The sequence below is a fragment of the Nerophis lumbriciformis genome, linkage group LG05 (genome assembly GCF_033978685.3).
Source record: "Nerophis lumbriciformis linkage group LG05, RoL_Nlum_v2.1, whole genome shotgun sequence".
Lineage (NCBI taxonomy): Eukaryota > Metazoa > Chordata > Actinopteri > Syngnathiformes > Syngnathidae > Nerophis > Nerophis lumbriciformis.
In genome coordinates, this window is record NC_084552.2 from 41,500,248 (window position 1) to 41,522,997 (window position 22,750).

At 40.1% G+C, this 22,750-nt stretch overlaps 1 protein-coding gene across 45 annotated transcripts in view; it reads right to left on the reverse strand.

Annotated features, from left to right (window-relative positions):
• LOC133606391 (receptor-type tyrosine-protein phosphatase delta-like) overlaps nt 1-22,750 on the reverse strand; it is a 589,160-nt gene that overhangs the window by 348,522 nt on the left and 217,888 nt on the right. For all 45 annotated transcript variants that reach the window (XM_061960314.2, XM_061960281.2, XM_061960279.2 and 42 more), the window contains exons 4-5: nt 14,583-14,654; nt 3,999-4,082 (exon numbers count right to left, since the gene is read on the reverse strand). The gene's annotated coding sequence lies outside the window, so the exon portion shown is untranslated. The remainder of the gene's footprint in view (nt 1-3,998; nt 4,083-14,582; nt 14,655-22,750) is intronic.

A 22,750-nucleotide genomic window follows, 5' to 3' on the forward strand; every position in this document is an offset into this window, starting at 1 on the left:
ATTTGATTGAATCACCGAACATGCGACGAGCCGGGCTGCCTGTTACGAGTTCCCTCCCAAGTGTCGTCGAGGCTTAAAGTTAAAGGTAAAGTACAACTGATAGTCACACACACACTAGGTGTGGTGAAATTACCCTCTGCATTTGACCCATCCCCTGGGAGGTGAGGGGAGCAGTGAGCAGCAGCAGTGGCCGCACTAGGGAATCATTTTGGTGATTTAACCCCCAATTCCAACCCTTGATGCCGAGTGCCAAGCAGGGAGATAATGGGTCCCATTTTTATAGTCTTTGGTATGACTCGGCCTGGGTTTGAACTCACGACCTACCGATCTCAGGGCGGACACTCTAACCACAAGGCCATTGAGCATAAGCTTAAATCAAACGGACCGACTGGAGAAATAAGCAAGAAAGCTAAGAATAAAGTTCTTCCGAAGGACTTACAAAAGTTATGTGTGTTCACGTTTGAAGATGAGAATCACAGAAGGCCGTATGACTTTAAACATCCAAGAGTGCGAACAAATTTGAAACAAATGTGCTTGTCTGATGCTGGTGTGAAAGCATGGAATTCTCTAAGGAAACACTTAAAAAGTTGAACGAATATTTTTTAATTTAAAAAGAGTTACAAAAAGAGACAACTGGCATTATATCAAACTGATTTTTGATTTTGATTGGACGTTTCATTGTGAAAATGCTTAAACGAAAATTTAAAAACATGTTGGAGTTCGGGTGTTGGTGGAGGGAATAGTAATAAAGTCATCTAAAATAATTTGTTTTAAAAAAGGGGGCAGATAAATATAAGAATATGTTTCTTCTATCTGCTCCTTTCTTATCATGGAAATGTATAAGAAACAAAAAACAATGAAAGTATGAACTGTACGTGGCTTGTATATATGCATTTTCATGAAAGGAATAAAAAGAAATGATGATGATGATGAGAAGGCAACTTTTAAAGATTTTTTTCTTCATGGAACGCAAAATCTGTGAAAACTATTTGACCGGAAGACGCCGGTAAACAAAGGCAAAAAAAACGGGATTTCTCGGGAAAAACAGGAAGGTTGGTATCGTCAAAATTGTGGCCTCGATGCCATTTGCAGTCTAGAAGTAGAAATGAATTTCCAGCACTGCTTTGATAATTATACAGGTAGCAAATAGCCTAAATTATGCTCATCTGCTCTAAAAGAAAGACATGTTTTCTTCACTAATGACTCCAAATGAGCTTTTGTCACCCTGAGGTGGCACCAGGCCCTCGCTAAGTCAAACATTTTTTTAAATACATACAAGCCCCAATAATGGTTTCCACAGACCTTCTGCTGCTTAGGGCTGCTATTTCTTATCGCTTAGCCTGTTAAAGAAGCCACTTTTGCCTGCTGTCTAAATGGGGAAAAGGGCATTTGTGTTCAAATTGCTTAAGCTGCCTATGAAAAGTCCTTCAAGAGATAGCCCATAAAAAATGGAGGAAATCTAAATTGCATTTCCCCCGACCAAATGCAACATTTGCACACCTATTTACCATTAATTTGAAGCACTATTCCAAGCAAGTGTGAGGTGTAAAAGTGAGAAGATGATTGCGGTGAAAGCGCAGCAGGAGCACGCGTGGAAAAGGGGAAGGGAAAGAAGAGCCATGAGACACTTTCGCTTCCACTCGCTTGCCCCCCCAACTGTTCCCAGTGTAGCAGACCACAGCACACGCAGATGGCAGAGAGGTGTGTGTGCCTGCATCACAACACAATCCTCCCTGCAAAGAGTGAGAAGTGTGGAAACAAAGAGGAACAGCAGGAAATGAAGCAAGAAAAAGACTGCAGTTCGCGCAGTAGCACATCCACACACCGTGGATTGCGCACTTTGTTACAGCGGCAATAGACATATAAAGAAAAGTTTATTTGCACCACTTTGCGTCCACCCATCGCTCATCTGTACTTATAGACTGCCATCTTGTGGACGCTTCTGGAACCTTTAGTCCTCCGTCAACAATTTTAAAAGGGACGAAAAGGAATATTCAGTAATATGCTTATTTTATCAGTCAGTTTAATGGCACCACATGTACCCAATGAAGTGGCAGATGAGTGCGCGCGCACCTCCTGCCTTGGTTTAACAACCACAATAGAACGAATGCTGTTGGATTAGATCATCTTGGACAGTGTCAATCCATAATTCCATCCATCCCTTTTCTACAGCGGGTTACAGGGTGGCTGGAGCCTATCCCAGCTGCATTCGGGAGGAAGGCGGGATACACCTCATCACAGGGCCAACACAGATAGACAACATTCACACTCATATTCACACACTCGGGAACATTTAGTGTTATTGTATCCAATTATCTTTTTTTTAAATTATCATCTTCTTGTCTATTAAAGGAAAAACATATGGGACAAACACAAGCCTTATCAATTTGACAGATATTTTATTTTAATTTTAATGAAATACATTTTACTGCATATTGTTTCATTTTATGATATTTTATTAATTTATTGAAATTGTAGTTTATTTTATGGTATTCTGAAAGTGGGATTTCACAAACAAAGTGCGCCATCTGGTGGCTGTCTTAATTACAGGGACACAGTTACCTTTGATCAGAATATTTGTTTAGAATCTAAACACAAGACTGGAATAAAATACATAATCTACATTTTTGATGACCTCAATCGCCCCTAAAATGTAATATATGTACTACTTCGAAGTCATTTAGCAGATGTAGCAGCAATCTAACTTATACATTTTTCTAAAGAAATATTTGAGCACACTTAAGATAGTGTTTTTATTTGTTCACTAACCCACCTGCTCCCCTTTTCAGTATTTTATCCCAGTAAATTATTTTTTTTCATGATTTTGGTGATACTTTAAAATAACCATTGTATACTGAAAGAATAACACCATTAATGTCATGCTTCACTGATTTTTATGATTATCTTATGCAAATGAGATTGACTGAACGAAGAGAGCACCTTGTGGCCACATTATTGGGTAAAGCCAATCTACTGAAGTTTAATTGGAATAGATTATTTTATAAATTGTATTTATATACTCATTGTAATTAAAAGACAGTTAGGGTAAAATATTGTATAGGCTACAGCTCTTCTTTGAATTGTGCAAGTGTAATATGACCTTTGATTGACAGGTAAAGCATCCTATTTTTCATATATTTTGTCACTAAATACCAATTTTTACAATTTAAAATACAACACCAACATAGTACAAGCACATACGTTTTGGATTTTTGTTTGCACTCGTATGTGTTTTCCCTAACGTCAAGCTGCTGCTGATGTTGTTGCTGCTGTTGCTGCTGCTGTTGTTGTGCAGGCTCGACAGCATGTGGGATGAGCATGATGGATTCCTCTGGCTCAATGCTATGTTATTTGTGGTGCGCCTGAAAACCCAAACCACAATTCCCCATCCACGTTTTATTGCAGGGTGAAGCCGGGCGAGCAAGGAAGGGAGATATTAACTTCCTGTGCCGGTTGGCATGAAGCCATCTGACTTTTTAAATAATTTATTGTCCAAAAAGCCCTCCATGTACTCACTGTGCAATATTTATATGACTACTGGCTGCTTTTATTCCTTCCCTCAAAACACAAAAGGTAACCACAGGAATGTGCTTCTTGTTACTTCAATCACTGCACTCTTTTTTTTTGTTTACTTATTAGTATTTTTAGAAATTGATAAAATAACAAATTAAAACCATATGCAAGTGTATATATTTTTTTTTATATCTATTTAAAGCATTTTTTAAAACGATTTAATTTTTTTATGTCCAAACATAAGGGAATGGATGTCCTTACCAAATATACCAAATATGCTGATTTATTGAGCGATAGTAAAATATATTGATGGAAAATATAGCACAATACTGTATATACATAAATATACATACAGTACAGTATGTCATCTTCATCGTACTGTACTATATTTCCAATTTACTTTATAAAAAAATATATATACCTTGCAAAAAATAATATACAATTTAGATTCATAGTTTCACGTATTATTTCAACAGCCTTCTTACCAGAAAACGAGGCTACTCTTGCAGGGTCATGCAGGTGCCACCCTCATGCCAGACGTTCCATGTGTATCTTGCCAACACACCAGCCTAAATGCAAATAAAACAACATATTAGTGGTGAATAAAGCAGTAGCAGTAATATAATAGATGCATGTTTAGAAACAGCAACTGTCGCAAACTGTCGTATTATTATTTTCTTCAAATACCCGTGGCAAAGGGACTCCCTATCACCCATACTGCTGTAACTACAAGTCCCACAATGCATTGCGCACTTACACTCCGGAGCCCGTTCTCAATTGACAGTTACTCGTTTATTTGCGAATTTCTGAAAGTGTACGTTTATCAGTGGGAGTTTAACTATAAAGAAAAGAAAAGGTACCATGTGAATTTGTTGCGTAAATTGCGTACAAAACGCAAGGCAGTTGGAGAGGAGCTGCTCGGTTAGTGCTGCACGTGTCTCATCCAGGAAGTGCAGAACGAAAAGTCGAAGAGACAAAAGTGGCATGACGTTCTCATTCATACATTCTAATGTTTTAAAACGGAAATGTAGAAAGAGGGGATCTTGAATGTGTAAGAACAAAAAACAAGAACTGATTGACACTACTGAGACACCTGGAACGCGAAGACGGAAAGGGCGGGGCTCGACCCGGAACACAGACCAACAACAATAGCTGTGATTGGTTAGTCAGCACATGACAGAGGAAGACTAAGCAAATCAAATAAAATGCAATAATTAATCAGTGATGGACAAGCTATAAATTACTCTCGATTAAATGTAGCGAAAGTACTTTCCGAAGCTATCCCCAAAGAATTGTAGCAAGCTACACTACAAGCTACATGGCAAATGCAGCTTGCTACATCAAAGTTACATTTAACAGCATTTATATCTATGTGCCCACATACAATATCAATGTTAATGTAACTGAGAGTGTAACGGACCCTTACTATCTGCCATTTAGCTTGGGACACCCTACAATTACCTCTCAGGGTCCCTGCACCCTGCTGCATGTATTTATTTTGGTTTGCCTTTTCTTTGGCCCACCCAATAATGTTATTCATTTTCTTTGCCTACAGTAAAAAAAAAATAGCATCTATCTATATCTTGACAAAAAAAATGACTAATGTTGTTTTGGGAACTGTTGGTAATGATTATGTGCAGTAAAACTTTTCATGAACTCAACTCACTTTAACGTGTGTTCTTAAATGTGTGTTTCATGTCTTAGATGAAGAGCAGTTATGAGTTCGGTTTACAGAGTCAACAACTAAAAACTAAGGTTTGGGCATTGTTTCCTCTAAACGCACACATTTGTCGAAATATGGCCAAGGACATGCATTATCGTGGGTTTCGTCTTCATCATTAAAGGAAAAATCTAATCTGAGTGAGAGAATTCCTCTGACATTTTCGAGTATGTTTTTTTTTTTGAGTGATCAGCTTGTAAAGTGTCCCTTTGACTGACTCCCTCGTCATGTGACATGAGTGCCCGATTGTTATGATTTTGCATTCTAGTTTCGATGACCTGCCTTATCTTGCCTCTGATTGGCCAGTCCGTAATGTTTCGCCCTAACCTTAGCCAATTGGGAATCACCATACGAACAGTAACCAATCATCATGGATTTTCTCATTCATCCAGATCATTGTATTTTCTCCATATATTTTTGGCCTGGATTTGCAGTCCATTTTTTTCTCTTTGTAGCTTGTATAGCTTTGATGTAAGCTACCTAGTTACATGGGTCTAAAAGTAGCTAAGATACAAGAAAAGCTACACGTTAAAAAAGTAGCAAATCTACTGCCAAGATGCTGGAAAATGTAGTTCAGCTATATAGCTAAGCTACATGTAGCTTGTTACTGCCCATCATAATTAAATCAATATTATTAAAATATATTACAAGGGTGGTTATGTTATTAGTTTATTTCGAATATACACGCAGCTACAATGTGGTACATCATATATTTATAGTTTCACATTTCAACATAACGGAAAAGGGGTAGAAAGAAACCGATCTTATTTAATCCTGCAACTTTTCCATTACTTAGCAGTTTTTAACACGTTTTCACTCCTGTAACACAATCAAACAATTGAATAAATACATAAATAATCAATAGTCTACATGAATCGATAATACCTAATGAATTGGGATTTACATAATTTGCTGAATATATGATGGATTATGTCTCATTTGTCAATTAGGCTCAACATGTTTTTTACAATGATTCTTTCTTGTACTTTGTACAGTTTCTTAAACAGGATCATATTAGTACATTGTTTGAATTAATTGCTTAATCCATTCCATAATTCCACATTCTAATAATATGCTAGAGGTTTTAGGTGTTGTACATGCATACACATGTTTTAAGTCAAAATTTTCCCAAGGTTATATTTCTTTTTTTGAGGAAGACGTATTACAAATTCTTGGGTAGCAGGTTATAGTTTGCATTGTGCATCATTTTAGCTGTTTGTAAAAGTAGATAGGTAGGTCTTTATTGTCATTGCACAAGTACAACAATACTTTGTTTTCAGCACAAACCCATTCAAAAACACAGTTAGTGAATGAAGTGTACTTTTGTGGATACTGTATGTCCCCATATTTCTACACAATAAATCAGATATGTACAAACCCCGTTTCCATATGAGTGGGGAAATTGTGTTAGATGTAAATATAAACGGAATACAATGCTTTGCAAATCATTTTTAACTCATATTCAGTTGAATATACTACAAAGACAACATGTTTGATGTTCAAACTAATAAACATTTTTTTTTGTTGTTGCAAATAATCATTAACTTTAGAATTTGATACCAGCAACACGTGACAAAGAAGTTGGGAAAGGTGGCAATAAATACTGATAAAGTTGAGGAATGCTCATCAAACACTTATTTGGAACATCCCACAGATGAACAGGCAAATTGGGAACAGGTGGGTGCCATGATTGGGTATTAAAGTAGATTCCATGAAATGCTCAGTCATTCACAAACAAGGATGGGGAGAGGGTCACCACTTTGTCAACAAATGCGTGAGCAAATTGTTGAACAGTTAAAGAAAAACCTTTCTCAACCAGCTATTGCAAGGAATTTAGCGATTTCACCATCTACGGTCCGTAATATCATCAAAGAATTCAGAGAATCTGGAGAAATCACTGCACGTAAGCAGTTAAGCCCGTGACCTTCGATCCCTCAGGCTGTACTGCATCAACAAGCGACATCAGTGTGTAAAGGATATCACCTCATGGGCTCAGGAACACTTCAGAAACCCACTGTCAGTAACTACAGTTGGTCGCTACATCTGTAAGTGCAATTTAAAACTCTCCTACGCAAGGCGAAAACCGTTTATCAACAACACCCAGAAACGCCGTCGGCTTCGCTGGGCCTGAGCTCATCTAAGATGGACTGATACAAAGTGCAAAAGTGTTCTGTGGTCTGACGAGTCCACATTTCAAATTGTTTTTGGAAACTGTGGACGTCGTGTCCTCCGGACCAAAGAGGAAAAGAACCATCCGGATTGTTATAGGCGCAAAGATGAAAAACTGTTTTTTGTGTGAATGTGTTGCTGCCTCGGCGTGGGGGACGTGCATTGCAGGTCGCTGGGGTGCCATGGTGGGCCGGCTGTGGGCGCAGGGCTGGTCGAGGGGGTAGATCAGCAGTTTCTCGGCAGACAGTGGGTCCCTGGGCTGGATTGTTGCTCTGCCGGCTTATGTATGGACTTGTTTATGTATTTTTTGGGGGTGCTCTCGGAGCCTGCTTACCCCACAGGAGTCTGCGTCTTCGGCTATTGCAGCCGGGCTGCGTGTGTGGGGCCCCTGGGTCCCGCTGTTCACCGCTTCCGGTTGCCTGTCTTGGTGGGGGCCTGCTAGGTCCAGTGCCCGTATCTGTGGTGGCGCCCTAATGTGTTGCATCATGGTATCCCGCAATGTTGCATTGCGGCCAGTTACTGGGTTAGGGCCTTGTGTGTCGGCATGCCTGTGATCTCCTTTTCCGTTCCTCTTCCTTTTTTTTCTCTCTCTCTTTCCTCATGGATCTGCCGGGGCAGTTGCTGGATGTTCCATCTTCATTGTTGGGTTCCCTGCAGGTGGGCCGAATGGTTCCCGTGGTCCCGTACTAGAAGGTCCTGCTGCGACCGATCTGAGTGGGCGGCCTGGGGCGGGCCCTGCTGTGCTTTCCTGGGGGGGGGGGGGTTTGGGGCCCGGTTCCTTGCAAGGCGCGGCTGTCTTCCTGTCCGGCTGCAGGGAGTCTCTGGGTCCCTCGGGTCAGAGCGTTCTGTTTTTCTTCCCGCATGGAGTGTGGTTCTTTGCTGGCTTGGGGGCTGGTTGTTACTTGATTCTCCAGCGCTTTGTCCTTTGCCGAGCGCGTCTGTCAACGGCCTGCCGCTGGACTTCCCGACGGTACGATGGGCCTGGTTCTGGGGGTTCTGTCGCTGGCTGGCCTGCCAGCGTGGGGTCGGTGGTCCCTTATTCCCTGGGTACTGCGCCTGCTGTTTTGGTTTGGGCTCTCTGGGTAACTGGGGCCGTACTTTGGCTCCCCCACTTTCTGGGAGACTAATATAATGTACATAAAAACACACATACGCCCCTACACACACAATTATTCATACATACGTACATACATATATATGTATGTACATTCATTCATGCACACATATATACGTAGGTACATTCATTCATAGTGAATTGAAGTGAAGTGAATTACATTTATATAGCGCTTTTTCTCAAGTGACTCAAAGCGCTTTACATAGTGAACCCCAATATCTAAGTTACAGTTAAACCAGTGTGGGTGGCACTGGGAGCAGGTGGGTAAAGTGTCTTGCCCAAGGACACAACGGCAGTGACTAGGATGGCGGAAGCGGGGATCGAACCTGCAACCCTCAAGTTGCTGGCACGGCCGCTCTACCAACCGAGCTATACCGCCCCCCATACACACATAGGTACATACGCTTGCACATACATACACAAATACAGTACATACATCCACGTGCATATTCACTGTTCAAACATACATGTACACATACTGTACATACACAAGCACATATGCGTACGTACACTAAAGCATATAATCACGTTTCATCAAACATAAATTAAAGTTGTAATTTCTAAATTTACTTAAAACTCTGAACAAAGCTTTTCATTTGGTCGTCCTTTCTGGACAGTAAATGACATTTAACTCTTTAGTATATGTACAAATATATAGTATGAATGTGATACAGATAATACATTAATTTAAAAAATATATATATATACGTATATGGTACATTGGTGATGTAAATAAAATATTTAATACAAATAACATCAATATTCATTCAAATATACAAACCAATTTAATTTAAACTAAATTAAAGCAAACAATATGATTAGGGTCATTCTAAAATATGATATATTAGAAATATATGAAAATGCAGTATGAGGATTAGCTATTTTGGCATACCACCAACGCACACATATCACCATCAAGGCTAAAATGTGACCTCATGAAGTGCCTCCGAGCGCTATCATAAATCACAGAAGGCACGGCTGGCCCACTGCCATAGTCCTCTTCTTCCAACAGCCTCCATTATTATTGCCGGCAATATAACACAGAGTGTCATGTTTTGAAAAATGGAGACACAACCACAATATAGGGCCGCCTGTGACCCTTTTCCAGGTTGAGGTAGCAAGAATAGATTTAAACTGTTGTGTTTGGAGTCCGCAATGCAAAAACAAGAAGTTTGTGTCATTATAAACATTGTGTATGCACAATATTATTTTGTCCTTCTGCACACACACTGACATTTTGCACTATGACACAAAAAATTGTCTTGTTTTTCATTTTTCAAAATCTCTCTTATATGGCTTTGTTTTTGCACAGTGCCTGCCTGTCATGAGTAATCTATCTATCTATCTATCTATCTATCTATCTATCTATCTATCTATCTATCTATCTATCCATCCATCTATCTATCTCTATCTGTCTATCTATCTATCTATCTTCTTATTTGATGTTAGCCATTTTATTTCATCATAAATAAAAAAATGCATGATTGCAAATATTGGTGATATAAAATTCAATATATGGGACTCCTGAGGCAGCGGGCAGGTACAGACAGGCCAAGCGGCGCACAGCTTTGGCAGTCACAGAGACAAAAACTTGGACATGAGAGGAATTCAGCGAAGCCATGGAAAACGACTTCCGGACGGCTTCGAAGTGATTCTGGACCACCAACCGCTGCCTCAGGAAGGGGAAGGGGAAGCACTGTGAACACCGTGTATGGTGGGGATGGTGTGCTGCTGACCTCGACTCAGGACGTTGTGGATCGGTGGAGGGAATACTTTGAAGACATCCTCTATCGCACCTACACATCTTCCAATGAGGAAGCAGTGCCTGGGGAAATCTTTGGTGGGCTATCCCATTTCTGGGGCTGAGGTTGCCAAGGTAGTAAAAAAGCTCCTCATTTGCAGGGCCCCGGAGGTGGATGTAATCCGCCCGGAGTTCCTTAAGGCTCTGGATGCTGTGTTGCTTAGTTGACAAGACTCTGCAGCATTGCATGGACATCCGGGGTGATGCCTCTGGATTGGAAGACCGGGGTGGTGGTTCCTCTCTTTAAGAAGGGTAACTGGAGGGTGTGTTCCAACTATCATGAGATCACACTCCTCAGCCTTCCCAGTAATGTCTATTCAGGTGTACTGGAGAGGAGGCTACTCCAGATAGTCGAACCTTGGATTCAGGAGGAGCAATGTGGATTTCGTCCTGGTTGTGGAACCGTGAACCAGCTCTATACTCTCAGCTGGGTCCTTGATGATGCATGGGAGTTTGCCCAGTCTACATGTGCTTTGTGGACTTGGAGAAGGCCTTCGACCGTGTTCCTCGGGAGGGCTTGTGGGGAGTGCTCAGAGAGTATGGAGTATTGGACCGTCAAGTTGTGGCGGTCCGCTCCCTGTATGATCAGTGTCAGAGCTTGGTCCGTATTGCCGGCAGTAAGTCGGATTCGTTTCTAGTGAGGGTTGGACTCCGCCAGGGCTGCCCTTTGTCACCGATTAAGTTTATAACTTTTATGGACAGAATCTCTAGGCGCAGCCTCTTTACATGTTCTCCCCGTGACTGCGTGGGTTCCCTCCGGGTACTCCGGCTTCCTCCCACCTCCAAAGGCATGCACCTGGGGATAGGTTGATTGGCAACACTAAATTGTACCTAGTATGTGAATGTGAGTGTGAATGTTGTCTGTCTATCTGTGTTGGCCCTGTGATGAGGTGGTGACTTGTCCAGGGTGTACCCCGCCTTCCGCCTGAATGCAGCTGAGATAGGCTCCGGCACCCCCGCGACCTCGAATGGGACAAGCGGTAGAAAATGGATGGATGGATGGATAAACTAATATCAAATTAAAAATAAAATGATGAAATGAAGAAAAAAAATACAGTAGGCTCTAATTTACACCAGAGGGAGCCATAGTGTTGTATTTGTGTTGCTGCTTGTGTTTGCTACTATACAGCCATTTATGTGAAGCTACAAATGCATAAATAAATGCTATACAATAAATAACTGAAATAAAGAAAAACATTTGTTAACCTTCGTCATAAATAAAAAAAATGGTGTTATTGCAAAGCATGCTAAACAAGTTATATTAAAGAAGATCATGTGGTTCAATTTGCACAATTCATCATTTAGTAGTAATAAAGTTTGTTTGTTTGATTACTGATCATTCATTTACAGCACATCTTTTACATGATGACACCTAACAATATTCTGTTTACTCACATTTTGTTCACTTCTTGTGTAAAGAAGGTGTTGAAAACAAACAATATAAATTGTTAATAATATATTGAAACTAAATGTTTTACAATATGTGCAGACATTAAATAAAGACATTTGAATCAAAAACATTAGTATACATACAAAAATACTGGAGTAAATACTTTGAAATAATCTCCCAATGTATTTGTAATTTCTGAATATAGATCAAGCATTTATTATTGGTGATGATCAATGAATAAGATATTAATATCTTATTAATCTGTCATTTTGTATGTGTTATAGTCAATTGTTGATGACTTTGTCTGCATCAAGTCATTGTGAGTTGTGTCTTTTATTTTGTTGAAGTCGAGATGATGTCATCTTCAGTTTGTTGAGGTCTTTGACAAAAAGTACTTCAACTTCCTCTAGTCCTCCATTTAACTCCATGTGGATTTTGGCAGCCGGCACTCCCAAGTGTCTTGAATTGTTTCCTGTTTCCTTAAGTCATATACTTTCTTGGCGACGTCTGCGCTGCATTTTGTCAAATTAATGTAGATGTATTTTTTTTCTTTCCTTTTTTGTTCTCTGCCTCAGCAGTGCCAAACTTTATGATGATGACAGACAAGTGTAGTAATGTTTTTTTCAGCATCACTGTTGTTGACAGCCACAATGCGGAAAGTTAAACAGGTGTTGTTATGTTGAAGCAACATCATTTTGTTCTTCACCTCTGTTTTCATCTGCCCTGTTGCAAGGCCAGTGTGTGATGTGAACCGCAGCCCAGTCACAATCACATTGTCCATCGCTTGTCCTGTTTCAAATCATCAATCCTACACATTCTTTGCAATATGTTATCCTCTACATCATTTTGCTTCTTGAAAGCATCAACTTTTTCTTCCAGTCCCTCAATTGGTTTAAAAAACGATGCATTATCACTTTTCAGTTCACTAACTTTTTTGTCAAGTACTGTATTTCATGTCGAGCTCTCCTTCCTCAACACCACCACTGATCTCTCACAGTGTACCTGCAGTGTAGTTCCAGTCTCCATTTCACGTGCTCCTCTTCTGCATTTGAGGCAACAGAAAGCCTTTGTTCTGCCTGAACTTTGCTCGTCAACACTTTTAAAGTTCTGACGTTAGTCACAATTAACTTGTCTCGCTTGCTAAAATCATCAATTGTAACTCAATTTTGGGGGTGACTTAGTTCCTCACGCCAGACGATATTCCTGGGCTAAGGGAAAGGGCCAAAACATTCTTACATGTATAAAACAATTAAATGAAATAAATATTGACAAGCGGTAAAAAAAAAATGGATGGGTGGATGAATCCATCCATCCATCCATCCATCTTCTTCCGCTTATCCGAGGTCGGGTCGCGGGGGCAGCAGCCTAAGCAGGGAAGCCCAGACTTCCCTCTCCCCAGCCACTTCGTCCAGCTCTTCCTGTGGGACCCCGAGGCGTTCCCAGGCCAGCCGGGAGACATAGTCTTCCCAACGTGTCCTGGGTCTTCCCCGCGGCCTCCTACCGGTCGGACGTGCCCTAAACACCTCCCTAGGGAGGCGTTCGGGTGGCATCCTGACCAGATGCCCGAACCACCTCATCTGGCTCCTCTCGATGTGGAGGAGCAGCGGCTTTACTTTGAGCTCCTCCCGGATGGCAGAGCTTCTCACCCTATCTCTAAGGGAGAGCCCCGCCACCCGGCGGAGGAAACTCATTTCGGCCGCTTGTACCCGTGATCCTGTCCTTTCGGTCATAACCCAAAGCTCATGACCATAGTTGAGGATGGGAACGTAGATCGACCGGTAAATTGAGAGCTTTGCCTTGGGTGGATGAATTGAAATAAACAAAATAAAAGATAAAATGAGATTAAATTACATGAGATAAATTGGCATTAATGTACATGAGGAGGGAGTTTGACAATCTTTCACAAAAATAAATTTACATAGGATAGAATAAAAAGGAATAAAACGTAATAAAAATAAATAGAGTAATACAAAATAAGAATAAAATAAAATACAATAAAATAAAATAGAAGAGATGAGATTAAATAAACTGAATGAAAATAAACACATTAAATTAAATTAAAGAGATGAGATTAAATTCAATTCAATTCAATAAATTGGCATAAATTCATAAAAATATAATTCAACATAGTTAAATAGAATAAAGAACAATAAAAAAATTAATGGAATAATACAAGCCATAAGATAACATAAGATGGAGATACAATAAAATAAAATGAAATGAAACAATAAAATACAATAGACAAGACAAACGGACTCAAAACTAAAGTAAATAAATTACATCAAATTAAACTAAATAGATGAGATTAAATTGAATTACATGGCATTAATGTGCACAAGGGGGAGTCTTGGCATCTTTTCACAGGAATATCATAATTAGAATAGAAATAAAATTGAACAAAAAAAGAATTACAAAATAACTTAAAATAATGTAAAGTAAGGTACGATAAATTAATATAGAATAGCATATAATGAAATAGATGAGATAAGATGAGATGAAATTAACTAAATAAAATTATATTCATGTACACGGGGGAGGGGGGGCTAGGCATCCTTTCATAAAAATGGAATAAAATAGAATAGAGCAGAGTAAAATAAAATAGAATGGGGGGTGGGTTTGGCATTGTTTCATATTTGTGTCCCAGCTTGTTTTTTTTTTTTTATATATATTAATAGAAACCTATTTTTGTTCAGCCATCACATACATAGATACTCAACGTAAAGACATATATCAGAATGAAGCGCAATAGTGTATTTGCAACTCATGTACACCAGAGAGAGCCATAGCAATTTCGTACGTGTGTGTCTGCTTGAGTTTGGTTCTTTAAACCCCTTTTGTTCATCCATCAAATGTGTAAATACATACAAATCCTTACCTATTTCGGAATAAAAGTTGCTATTGCTGCCTCGGACCGGAATGAAAAAGAAGACAACTCCTCTGAATTTCCCTGTAGAAACACAAATAGGAAAATATGTCAGCGTGTCGTCATGCTAATCGTTCTTTTGGCCAGCAGAGGGCAGTCTTGCACGTTCAAGTTGCAGTGAGAGAGGAGAGGAAGCAGGTCACACAGACGCAGTACAAACAGAAACAGAAACAGAAACAGAAACAGATGAGTCTAAGCGTCGCACAAACTCGCCCTCCATGTGTCGGAGGCTTCCTGCAGGTGCGGGTGCAATTTACTTGTGTCGAAACATCACAGGCGGCTCTTTTTTTGGAGCTTGACACCATTGTGTCGAGAAAGTCAGCGCTCAGCTCGTCAAAGCTCAAAGAAGGATGGTAAAAAGGGTGAGGCGGCGGCGCTGTGTTCCCACCGGCTGCGTCACTGGAATATTCATTACAGGCAATGTGAATTTGTCCAAATTGGCATCCTTGCATAAAGAAAAGGTGCAAAAAAAAAAAAAAAAAAGCAAGGTGGTTATTTTAGCAACTTCTGGTAAATCGGCAATAAGCATGAATGGATTACAGTATAATGTATGAACAACAATTGCATGGGGTTCCAATATTTTACATTGCAAAAAAAAGAAATAATTGAAGTTGTGCCACTTTTAGCATCTATAAAAAGCTACCGGAAGTCACTATTTTTTTGCATGACATGTGATATGATATTTCTGCTAACTTAAAGCACATTTTAGAGACTTACTGGCAATTGGCAATAAGAATAACAAATGCGCACTTCATTCACTAACCGTGTTACAAAAAAGATCAAGTAGAATAATACATAATGTTGGATATAGAGAACATACAAACCCTTTATTTATTAAATCACAACTATTGAAATTCAACGATTTGGTGCATTTGCAAACAGCTAAAATGATGTACAAAGCAAACTATAACCTGCTACCCAAGAATGGACAACAATTCTTCTCAACAAAAGAGGAGAAATATAACCTTACAGGAAAATCTAATTTAAAACATTTGTATGCCCTAACCCTAACCCTTGTGGTTAGAGTGTCCGTCCTGAGACTGGAAGGTCGTGAGTTCACTGCTCCCCTCACCTCCCAGGGGGTGAACATGGGGATGGGTCAAATGCAGAGGGTAATTTCACCACACCTAGTGTGTGTGTGACTATCATTGGGACTTTAACTTTATATATGTATGTGGAATGAAATTATGGAACGGATTAAGCAAAGAAATGAAACAAAGCACCAATATGATTCAGTTTAAGAGACGGTTCAAACTACAAGTGTTCACAAAGTACACAGAACAAGAATTATGATGAACATCTTGAACCCTTTTTTTCCTTTTTTTATAGAGACAAAGATTATTTATGTATTTAATAATTGTTTGCTTATTATGGTATGTTATTTATCATTTATGTGTTCACTGTTCTGTTACAGAGAACAAGGACATTGGATAAAATTGCTATTGTATGAAAAGCTCTGCTTCTTCCTATTCCTTTTCGAACGTGCTGTAATGAAACAACTGGAAATGTGTGATGCATTACATTGTATTGTATGCATGTTCGAAATAAACTGAAACTGAACTGAATATTGGGACACCTTGCCTTAATGCACAACAGGTGCCAGGGGCCCCAACACGAGACACTACAGGATGTAAACATGCATGAATCAATGCCACATTTTGCATCTATTACAACTTCCAGAGGTTAAAGTTGTCGCATAAGAAGACCTCAGAGGGCTCTGTGTGTCAGATTTTTCCACACACATGTATACCCCCTGGAAAAAAAATAATAGAATCACCCCAGCAGGCACAAGACATTAAAACAACATTGAGAACTAGTTGAATTAGCTCCTGACGTTGAGCAACTGAGGTTACTAACTTGAGGTTAGAGTGTCCGCCCTAAAATCAGGTGGTTCTTGAGTTCAAACCCCGGCCGAGTCACACCAAAGACTATAAAAATGGGACCCATTACCTCCCTGCTTGGCACTCAGCATTAAGTTGGAATTGGGGGTTAAATCACCCAAAAATATTCCCGGGCTGCTCACTGCTCTCCTCACCTCCCAGGGGTTGAACAAGGGGATGGGTCAAATGCAGAGGTTAATTTCACCACACCCAGTGTGTGTGTGTGACTATCATTGGTACTTTAACTTGAACTCAAACATAACATTGGAACAACATGCTTTTTGACGACGTTTAATCAATGTTGGGCTCTGACGTTGATTTGACCATCGAATTTTGGTCATTTCCCAACCAACAATGTGGATCCAATGTTGGACATCAACGTTGTCTTAATTTACAAATACAACTATTTTGCAACGTTGTTTAGAAGTCAGTTTTGAAAACCATATATGTATAATCAATGCCGTATCAATGTATTGTGTCTGTTGGGATCAGACGTGGAAGATGTTCATTCAGTGGTTTACCTTTGTTGAAACAACAGCTAGCAGACATAACACAAAACTATAGTCATTTCAAATGGTTACTTTCTGGCTTTAAGAAACAGTAAAATAAATCAATAAAATAAATTGTGGTAGTCAGTAACAGTTTAATTTTTAGATCAAACTGAGTGAAAAAGTTATGGAATCACTCAATTTTGAAAAAATAATAATATGGAATCACCTTGTAAATGATTTAAGAATGAAACTGTTTATTGGCTTGATTTATTTTAAAGCCAGAATGTTGACATTTAAAATGACTATAGTTTTGTGTTATGTATTCTTTTTTTTTTTTCTACAAAATTGAAACTGGATTATCATCCTCCAAGACTGGTGATTCCATATTTTCTGGGATTTTATGTGCTACATTGGAAACTATTGCTGCAAAAGCACAGCATGTTTTATTGCTTAATGCATAATTTGAGAGTTGCATCTCAAAATGTGTCTCTCATGAGGCAAAAATATTGTGGAAAAAGTAATGAAATCACTCCTCTCCAATATCAGCATTTGATCTGCATGCATAACCTGCTAGACAACACGGCAGGATACACGCGGCGAACGAAGAGGCAGTAGACTTTAAGAGGGTAATGGGCTGAGCGAGGCCGGCGATGGTGATGAAGATGCTGAAACAAAAGGATGTGAAGGGAGGAACATGGAAAACACATTAAGATTCCATTTGCCACTTTCAGGAAACGTTATACCTCTTTCCTCTCTCCTTTTTTATACCCTACAGTAGCTCCAGAGAATATGATTGTGTTGGTCATTGTCTTAAATATACAACCTCAGCAGCCACCAGTTCAATGAAACGGCAGCTTAAGAGGCTTTAAAAGGTTTTAATGTATCGATATTCAGGCTATTTGCAGATTGGATGAGAGGGTAATGATTGTATTACCCTGATATATTGAACATACTAAACTGATTAATTATATTACATTACGTTATGTATTTACATTATTTTAATCGTGATAAATTATTTTTTTAATGTTTGCTTGCCGTTTGTGGTTGTTAAGACTGAACACTGCACTGTGCATTACTGCCACCTACTGGACTGAAGTGGCGTATTAGCGTATGTTTTAAAAATCCCCAAACAGTTGCTTGCATTCTGTCTCCAGACTTCTTCCCGGAAGTGAAAACCAGTGGTGTTAAATCCAGCCAAGATGGCTGTTGTGCAGCAAGCAGCGCCCAAACTCACTGAGTACACAGGGGCCTAGATCTTCCTGCGAAAAGCAGATACGACCAAGAATCTAACTATGCAATAGAATAGATCCCCATATTTAAAAAAAACCCAACATTTGTCGAGTGATATCAAGGATTATCTGTTGGTGGAGTTCCCAGAGATGCCGAACTATCTTATGCTCCAGACGTCGTTTTACACAACGAAACAGATGACAACTTGGAAAAGCATGGAGGTCTACAATTTCTTTGTGTGTGGCTGGGTCAAGGAAATTGGTATCAATATTCTCCTAGATAAATATGCATAATTTTTGCCGGGGTAAGGTTACATTCTATGATTTAACTTTCCGTCTTGCGAGGACTGACACCCGTGACTGCGTATCCATTTCACAAACGAACAAATACTGAATCATCACCGTGTTGATTTTTGTCCTGTTGTCGTACTGAACAAATAATATACACAAAATTTTTGTTTTTGCTCCTATTTTTCATGATTTGAACTAAAAAATCTAAAACTTTTACCATACACGCAAAAGACCTATTCCTTTCAAATATTGTTCACAAATCTGTCTAAATCTTTGTTAGTGAGCACTTCTTCTTTGCCAAGATAATCCATCCCACTTCACAGGTGTGGTATATCAAGATGCTGATTAAACAGCATGATTATTGCACAAGTGTGCCTTAGGCTGACCACAATAAAAGGCCACACTGAAATGTGCAGTTTTATCACACAGCACAATGGCACAGATGTCGCAAGTTTTGAGAAAGTGTGCAGTTGCTGACTGCAGGAATGTCCACCAGAGCTGTTGCCCCTTAAATTTCTCTACCGTAAGCCGTCTCCAAAGGCGTTTCAGTGTAATTGGCAGTACATCTAATCGGCCTCACAAATTTCTCTACCGTAAGCTGCCTCCAAAGGCATTTCAGAGTAATTGGCAGTACATCTAACCGGCCTCACAAATTTTTCTACCGTAAGCCGTCTCCAAAGGTGTTTCAGAGTAATTGGCAGTACATTTAACCGGCCTCACAAACGCAGACGACATGTAACCCCACCAGCCCAGGACCTGCACATCCAGCAGGTGCACCTCCATGATCGTCTGAGACCAGCCACCCGGTCAATTACTGCAACAATTGGTTTGCATAACTGTGAGAAACAGTCTCAGAGAAGCTCATCTGTATGCTCGTCCTCATCAGAGTCTCCACCTGACAGCAGTTTGTCGTCATAACTGACTTGAGTGTGCAAATGCTCACATTCGATGGCGTCTGACACGTTGGAGAGGTGTTCTCTTCACGGATGAATCCCGGTTTTCACTGTTCAGGATAGATCTCTGACAGCGTGTGTGGCTTCTTGTGAGAGAGCGGTTTGCTGATGTCTTCGTTGTGAATTGAGTGGCCCATGGTGGTGGTGGGGTTATGGTATGGACATGCGTATGTTATGGACAACCAACGCAAGTGCCTTTTATTGATGGCATTCACAGAGATCCCGTGACGAGATCCTGAGGCCCATTGTTGTGCCATTCACCCGACACCATCGCCTCATGTTACAGCATGACAATGCATGGCCCCATGTTGCAAGGATCTGTACACAATACCTGGAAGCTGAAAACATCCCACTTCTTGCATGACCAGCATACTTACCGGAGCATCTTTGGGATGCTGTGGATCGGCGTATACGACAGCGTGTTCCAGTTCCAGCAACTTTGCACAGCCATTGAAGAGGAGCGGACCAACATTCTACAGGCCACGATCAACAACCTGATCAACTCTATGCGAAGGAGATGTGTTGCACTGCGTGAGGCAAATGGTGGTCACACCAGATACTGACTGATTTTCTGCCCCCCCCCAGACCTCAAAGAAAGCAAAACTGCACATTTCAGAGTGGCCTTTTATTGTCGGCAGCCTAAGGCTATGTCTACGCTAAGCCAGATAACCCCTTAAACGAATAACTATTTAGCCTAAGTCCGTTTCAGCCACAGTAAACTATTGTTTAAGGTCCCCCTCCTCAGACAATTTTTTACACGGGTAAGTGCGCCGTGTATTTCTTGAATCTCCGGCTCTTTGCTTTGTATGGACTCATTGTTCGTTTACAAACTGAGTTCGGAGAGGAAGTGAAGTTAGAAAGGCCGCGCCCCACACAGGAAGTGAAGTCAGAAAGAACATGCCACAGCCAGCTTCATAATAAAGCGGTTTCATAACTCGGAGGTAACCACTGGAAATATGGAGGCAAGTCATCCAGACATTTCTCCTTCCGTCTGTACTGACACTTGTAGAATCACACATGAATACCTTGAGAGAAAGCGATTGCAGCTATTTGGGATACAACACTTCTCAGACGGCAAGAGAACTTTCGCATGTCCAGGTCAGCTGTGATTCTACTTAGCGAAAAACTTTGTCCATTTGTCGAAGGAAAGTCAACGAGAATGCGGGCTCCCGTGGATGTGATAAAAAAAGGTAGCGTGTGCTTTGTATTACCTGGCCGTAAAATGAAGACTACGGAAAACATCAAATGCATTTGGACTGGCAAAGCAGACTGTATCAGTTATTGTCCGCCATGTACTAATAAAGTTTTTCTAATAAAGTTGTTTTTATCGTCCCCCCCCCCCCCCCCACCACACACACATGTAAAGCGACTTTGGGTATTTAGAAAAGCGCTATATAAATCCCAGGTATTATTATTATTATTATGTATGTCGCTGACTCAACGTCTAGGTCCAGAGTATAAAAAGTCGCCAAAAAGGAATGGACAATGAAAGTGAAGGCAAACGAGTGAGGAGTGTCCTGACCAGATATCTAGATCCCTAGTTTGATTGATGTAAAATGTTCTTTGTCTCATTGTTTACGTGTCCAATAACAATTTGATTAATTTATGATTGCTCAGGTGTGATTCACTACAATAGGGCCCCCCCAGCACACTGCATTCCAGTTAATTGAAATACCACAACACTGAATATTGTTCAGATAAGTTAAATTTAATTTAAGAACTTGCACACGAAGCAACATTGGCTATGACGTGCGCATTTTCCGCGCATGCATACTCGGTCGCGTTGCGCCGGCGGACGAAGGGGGGAGGGGGTCTTAAACGGTGGCATTGTGTGTGTGGACAAGGACAAGGTTAGGTGGGATTTACCCTGGAAAACCTTTGCCGGCTTAGTGTAGAAGGGGCCTAAGGCTGACATGTGCTCACGAACACAGATTTAGACAGATTTGAGATAGGCTCCAGCACCCTCCACGATGGATGAGAAGAATAGATATTTTGTGTATGTAGTAAAAGTGTCAGATCTGGAAATTCAACTCATGAAAACTGGGAGCAAAATCAAAAGTGTTGCATTTATATTTTTGTCCAGTATATGCAATTCTGTTCTAATTTGTGTACAGAATAAAGAAGAGGGGAGATGTAAAAGTACCTTTCCTGACAAAGTATCATTGACCTTGACTTTCTGGTTTCTGCTTATTGAAAATTAAAATACAATCAATATCAAGATCATACTTCAATGGTAAATACTAAATGAGTAAAGTATATTTAAAAAAATAAAATAAAAAAATCTTTAATGAAGCGGTCACTGCAAACCTGTGCGTTCTTCGACTCCGCTCCCGGAGTCTGTGTCACTTTTCTCGTTGTCTTTCGTAAACTCTTGCACTCTTCAGCCCTCCCATTTATTCTTTTTGCGATTTGAACAGTTCGTACAGCCAAAAACTAGGCAAGCTTAGGGCATTTTGCCTTGAACAATGCTAAATTGCACCAAGTACCCATTGAGAACAGACGCTTGCTTGACCACCATGCATGTTTAATGAGCTGTACGTGAGCCAGACGTGACGTCAGGTAAATCCAAGCAATTGGAAGAATGGCCAAATATTTATTTAGTTTAACAATAAATGGACTCAAGTACATTCTGATGCTTACAGGAAATAAAACAAGGAACATTCAATTTCAGCAATTCCAGCTCTTGGCACTAGTCTGTGCTATTGCTGCAGCAACCCACTCACTCCCACAGCTGGGCCTGACCCAATTTTCCTTCTCACCTGTGCTGCTATATGCCATATTGTTTTCCCATTCCATTGTTAATTACAACATGAACATGAGAAAAGTCCATTGAGAATCCAAATGTTGAATATAGACTGATTACTCTCGTGGTCATTACTCCCATTCTCCTTTAAAAAAGCAGGAGGAGGAGGAGGAGGCAGGAAGTCAGTTACCTAACGGGATTAAAAAGAGAACAACGGGAGGGCAGGAGCTTGGCTGAATCACACTTTCCACATCTCCGTGTTTCATTTCCAGGCCGGAGTATCTCGGAGGAGTGGAGTTAATAATGTGAGACAGAGTGGATTTAATTAAAGAACGAGGAAAAATGTAATCACTATTATAATATCTGTTTAGGTGATGTTAGGGGGGATTGTTGGAGCAAAAGATACTGTGATAAATGCGTATTAAAGGCACCATGTGTAATAATTGCAGCTAACGATACCAGTGTCTACATCATTTTCCATTTTTTTAAATGTTTTAAAATAACCTATTGCAACTCTCATCACATACTCTTGC